Genomic DNA, 6000 nt, shown 5'->3' with positions numbered 1-6000 from the left:
CCCGGCAGCGCGCAGGCCGCGGGCCCGAAGGCTGACCCCGGGAGATCGGACGGCGGCGCGGGCCCGGGCGCGGCGCGGCGCGGCGGTGCCTCAGTTTCCCCGCGGTGGCCGTGCTCGGAGCGCCGCCCCGCTGACGTCGCGAGGTGGGCGGGGCCGGGGAGGGTGGGCGGCCGCCAGGGGGCGCGCGCGCGGGGCGGGTGCCGCGGAGGCGGGCGCGCCGGGAACCGAGCGTGGCGCCCCCGGTGCCGCGCGGGCCGCGCGGGCCGAGGCGGAAGCCTGGGCGGGGCGGCAGCGCCGAGTCAGACCGGATCGACCCGCCCGCCGCTTCCCGGGACCGAGGTGACAGCGACGCGGGAGTGGCGGTTGCGGCTGCCCGCCGCGCCGAGGGACCGCCGGGCTGCGGAGAGCAGGTCAGGGCCAGGGCCGGGGCCGGGACGCCCGGGGCCGCGGCGCGGAGGCTGCTGGCCGAGGGGACCCCGAGGGACGCGCCGCGCGACGGGGCCTGCAGCGGCGCCTGCCCCGCGGCAGCCGGGGCGCTGGGCTGAGCGGGCCCGGGGAGGGGTCGCGGGGGGGCCTCGGCTGGCCCCCCGGGAGGGCCCCGCGACTCGGAGCGGCTGGGTGGCCCAGTCGGCTGGATGCGAACGTGGGCTCTTGAGCCCGCACCGCCCTGCCCGTCGGCCTGGAGGCGGATCGGCGCGCTGGAATTCGGCAGCGGCCCAGCCCTCCTCGCTTACAGAGGGGTTAGCTTTTCTGCCGCGCTCCAGGCAGGCGCAGGGACATTCGGCTTGCGAGTCCGCGAGCCCGGGGCCGGGAGACCGAGAGAGATGGTTGCCGAGGCTGGAGGAAGACCCATCTGGTTGGAGACGCAAGTTTTGCCAACTCTTTTATTGCAGCAGCGGCAGGGAAGGGTGGCCCCCAGGCGTCACGTTTTCCAAGCACTTCTGTTGAGTGAGATGGTGATGCTGTCATCCTCGTTATTAATAAATAAAGGATGGTTTGAATAAAGGGCGTTAAGATTTGCAACAAATTGGGAGCCGTGGAGAATGGTTGGTGGCCTAGAACGCAAACTTCCAAAAGCAGCTTCGTTTTCCTTTTGGGATCTTGTCTGCTTATACAAACTTGAAGAGTACTTATTTGGGACACACACACACATTCTTCGGTAATTGCGCCCAAGGTGATTCATTTTACTGAAGTAGATCACCTGGTCTTTCTTCTGCTGCGCCACCGGGTTGCTTTGGGCTGCTAACTACAAGGTCAGCCGTTCAAAAACACCAGCCGATCCTCAGGAGAAAGGAGGCTTTCTACTCCCATAAGAAGTTAGAGTCTTGGAAACCCACATGGACGGTTCTACTCTGTCCTATAGGGTCGCCATGAGTTGGAATGTGTTGTATGGCAGTGTTAAGGCCCACTCAGGGGTCTTAATTTGCCATCATTGTTGTGTGCCTCTAGAGCAGGGGTCCTCAAACTACTGCCCGCCGCGGACATTTATCAGGCCCACCAGGTGTTTTTTGCCCCGTTTGTTTTCTACTTCAAAATAAGATATGTGCAGTGTTCATAGGAATTTGTTCATGGTATTTTTTAAAACTATTGTCCGGCCTTCCAACGGGTCGCTTGAGGACCCCTGCTCCAGAGGACAGAGTGTAACTACCCCACAGATTTTTGAAGGCTGGGTCACAAGTTGGGCTGCCAACCACAAGGTCGGTATTTTGAACCCACCTGCCACTCCCAGGGAGAAGGATCAGGCGGTCTGTTCTGGTAAGTATTTACAGCCTAGGAAACCCCAGGGAGCTGTCCTTCGCTGTCTGAAAGGGTCTGAGGCCACTTGCTGGCAGGGAGTCCAGGGAATCTTGAAACGAGCAGGGTGCTGCATCTTTCTCCTGCAGGCGTCTTCGATGGAAGCCTTTTCTGTTTGCAGTTCGTGATGCTGTGGCTTCTGGCAAGCTACCAGATTGTGGGTTACACTCATCTTTAGGATTTGCAATTAAACAACTGCTGTCGTTTACATAGTGGAGTACCAGGGGAAAGGAAAGATTGTTTAATCCACAGTAGTGGTTTGGAAGATGAAAGTACCCAACCTCATGCGATGCTGCCGGTGATTGGTTGGACTCAGTGGACACAGCAGAATGGTCCCACCAGCGGGTCGGGGTTGTCACTTTTCAGGGAGCAGGTGTTTTCTTCCTTGGAGCAGCTGGGTAGGTTCAAACGGCCAAACTTCTGGTTTGCAGTCAAGCACATAACCTTCCAGCCACCGGGCAATGCTTCATCCAAGTTAAAAACCAAAAACTCACTGCCATCAAGTTGATGCCAACTCACAGTGACCCGATAGGACAGGGTAGAACTGTCCCTGGGGGTTTATAAGACTGTAACTCTTTACTGGAGTAGAAAGCTCTTTCTCTGGAGGAGTTGAGCTGCTAGTGGTTTCGAACTGCTGACTTGGTGGATCACAGCCATGCCACCCGCTCTCCAGAGTGAGTGCTCCATTTATTACTCTCCCCACTCGAATAGACTCGGCGTGAATAGTCAGGAGCAGGTGATTTCTCAGGACCTGCTTTCTCCCCTTTGAAAATGTTTGAATTAAAAGATCTCTCTGGCCCCCTCTACCTTTAAAGTTCCTAGATTTTACATGTTACCTTGAAACATAGGTCACTAATTGTGACAACAACAACATCATTTAAGAAACTCTCATACCCAAGACTGAGATGGTGTGTTTTCTGTGGGGTCGAGAATAGTTTAAATCTGACCTGGAAATGGGGTGAACGAGTGCCACAGATAACTTTCATCATCAGGCAAAGAACATTCTGATGCAGAAAACATGATTAGATGTCTTTTATAGAGTGCTTGTAGTTGTGTGTGTTTTTCGGTTGAAACATAATAATGACATTTAGAGATTACTGGAGCCAAATAAGTACAAGTTATTCATTTTATCTTGCATCTCCCAAGCAGAGCCTAGTGCTCCTCTTGTTTCCAAGGATCTCAGGTCTTTTCTGGTTTCTTTCTTCTCGGGGGCCTTGCATCTCTAGTTAGACTCTTGGCACATCCCTCTTCTCGTCTTTTAGGGCTCGTCATACACCCACTGCTTGACCCCCTCCACGCTCAAAGTGTATGATAGTCACGGTTCTTGCATCACCATGAATATTCACTTTAAAAATCTCATAGGACTGAGAGGCTCTGGTTCCAGAACCGGGTTAAGTGGGCCAGGCTGAGATCTTTATCTTTTGAATGCTTGGAGACGGTAACTTAGGAAGCTTCCAGAGCCAGTAAACTTATTTACCTCTCCCTCAGCTGGAAAGTCTTGTAGCACAGTGCATGGGCCAATCTTGAAATTCATTATAAGTCTCAACTCTCCCAGTCATGTGATCAGTATTTGACTAGTATAAGCAAGAAGTGGTTTTTGGTTTGTCTTTCTTTATTTGCTCATTATTAAATTTTTATTTATTTACCCTTTTTATTCAACCGTTTCTTTTTAAAATCATTTATAAGACAGCCAGGAGCGGTAAAATGGGTAGCCAACATGTGTTGTTTAGATTCTAAAAGTCCTCGAGTAGCCAACGTGTGTTGTTTGGATTCTAAAAGTCCTTTTGCCTCGCTTGAATTGGGGGCTGGGGGACAAGACTGGAAGCAGAACAGGAGAGCAGGAGCCTGAAGGCATGGGGTGGACTGCTGACTTACTCGTTCATTCGACAACAGGTCAGTTGTTGGAGGGGTCAGTTGTTGGTTGCCATCCAGTGGATTTTGACTCCAGGTGCCAAGAGTTCTCAAAGCTGTGACCTTTGGAAGCAAGTCACCAGGGTGTCTTCCTAGGCACGAACAGAGCTAATAAAACCCAAACCACTCAACAGCACACCAGACCAGTTGCCAGGGAGTCCGTCAGCAGTTCGAAACCACTGGCAGCTCAGGGGGAGAAAAAGACTGGGCTTTCTACTCCCATGAACAGTTACAGCCTCCGAAACCCACAGGGAGTTGGCAGGAGTCAGCAGTGACACGATGGCAGTGGGTAGAGGGACTCCCAAACTGAAGGTGCAGGCAGGCAGGCAGGCACGCAGTCAAGATGTGAGCAGATGGAAGGTCGGCTGATGTTATATGTACTGTGGAGAACTTTGCAGCAATGGGAGTGGGAAAGTGGGTGGGGGCAGGGTGCTGGTGTGTGTGTTTTGAGAGAACTTGACCTGAGATGTGAAAGGATTGGGGGAATGGGCGAGAGGCTGAGGGCTGACTAAGCGCACACGGTGTTGCAGGATCATGTTTTTCGCGTGTGTGGAGCTAGGGGGGTGGGGTGTGGGGTGTGTGTGTGTGTGTGTGTGTGTGGTTAGGGGAGCAGCAGCAGACGAGGTGGGGAGTGGGGGTGGGCCAGATCACTGTAGGCCAGTGTGAGGAGTTTGGCCTTGACTCTGAGTGAGGGGGACGCTATCAGAGGGTTTGGAACAGAGAAGCTTATGATACTGCTTTTAAAAGATTCCTCTGAAGACAGCGGGGGTGGGGGTGGGGGGCCACGGGCAGAATCAGGATGCTGTTTCTCACTAGCGGTGTGACCCTACATTTTCATTCTTCTCGGTACAGATGGTCTGTTACTAAGGAAGATTGTGCCTTGAACCCCAGGAGGAGCCCCCATGGGGCCGTGGGTTAAGCACTGCTGGCTAACAGAAAGGTTGGCGGTTCGAACCCACTAGCTAGTGGCTCCAGTCATGCTTTCCAGTCTTGGAAGCCCTAGGGGAGTCTCCTCTGACTCCCAGAGTTGCCGGGAATTGGAATGGACTCCCTGGCCATGGATTTGGGTGGTGGGTTAGTGGAGCTACGGCAGAAAGTCTGGAGGGGTGGTTCTGAGAAGATCTTGGGGTGCAGTTCTACTCTGGAACACGTGGGGTTGCCAGGAGCCAGAGGCCATTTTCAATGGCCACAGGCTTGGTTTTAACTCGGGCTAGTATTTTAAGATTCTAAGTAGTTGGACTACTTGGCAGGGGGGCAGCAGGAGGAGCACATGTGGAGAGGATTGGAAAGGCGTCAAATGACCCGGGAACTCATCCTGGACCCAGCTGTAGCTGAATCACTCCTGATCAAGAGGCTTTTCAGTGGGGGAGGGGGAGGGGGAGGGGCAGGTCATGAGAACAAAATCGCTCTCGTGAATAGTCTCTGCCGATCCCTTTCGCGTTTTGCTGATGCCTAAATTTCCCCTCCTGCCTGAAAGAAGGGTGCAAAGCTGTTACTCATCAACAGAGCTGGCAGCCAGCTTGGGTTGTTGGGAAAATTGGAAGCTTGGGGGAAAGAAACCATCCTAATTTTTCTCTTTCTTCTAGGGCATCTGGGTTCTTTTCACAGCATGCCCGGAGAAGGAGTCTAAAAGGTTCCTTTTGTTTTCAGTCCCCCTTTCCCACTCCCACTCTGCTCATGCCTCTGAGCTGCTCCTCGTGCACCTGTTACAGGGTCTTGCTTGTGTCATGTGCTGGCACTTGAATTCATCCTGCTCTCTCTCCTTGTGCCTCCCCCGGCCTCTTAGACTGGCATTTTAAAGATGCGCACATCCACTTCTTAGCTTCTGGCGGCTGTCCTGTCCAGGTACTCCCCATCTGAAGCAGGCACGGCAAACTGCACTCATAACTGTCTGTTTGTGTGTGTGTTTGGTACCTCTTACATTAGTAAGATGTATTACATGATAATGTCTCAGTCCGTCACTTGATAAGACTGTCGTTCTCAGATGTTTAATGTTCTGATTTACGGTTTGAAACACTGCCATAGCGCAGGCTAGGGAAACCCCAAAATCGAAGTATGTAACTTACATGTGGTGTGTAGCGGTGGTGAGCAGGGCAGCCATCCGAAAGATCGGTACTTAGAAAGCACCAGTGGCTCCTCAGGAAGAAGACGGGGTTTTCTGCTCCCATGAACAGTTACAGTCTTGGAATCTCACGGGGACAGTTAGTTCTACCCTGTCCTAAAGGCTCGCTATGGGTCAGCCTGGACTCGATGGCAGTAAGTGAGTGACTTACGAAGCAACCAGTGGAGGACGAC

General features: G+C 53.4%; 1 protein-coding gene across 2 annotated transcripts in view; it reads left to right on the top strand.

Moving 5' to 3' along the window:
* The first annotated feature begins 223 nt into the window (after positions 1 to 223).
* The window catches only part of DNMBP (dynamin binding protein), a 115270-nt gene continuing 109493 nt past the window's right edge, over positions 224 to 6000 (top strand). For both annotated transcript variants that reach the window (XM_075535117.1, XM_075535114.1), the window contains exon 1: positions 224 to 410. The gene's annotated coding sequence lies outside the window, so the exon portion shown is untranslated. The remainder of the gene's footprint in view (positions 411 to 6000) is intronic.

Source organism: Tenrec ecaudatus, chromosome 16, assembly GCF_050624435.1.
Source record: "Tenrec ecaudatus isolate mTenEca1 chromosome 16, mTenEca1.hap1, whole genome shotgun sequence".
Lineage (NCBI taxonomy): Eukaryota > Metazoa > Chordata > Mammalia > Afrosoricida > Tenrecidae > Tenrec > Tenrec ecaudatus.
This window is presented reverse-complemented; position numbering and strand designations above follow the sequence as displayed.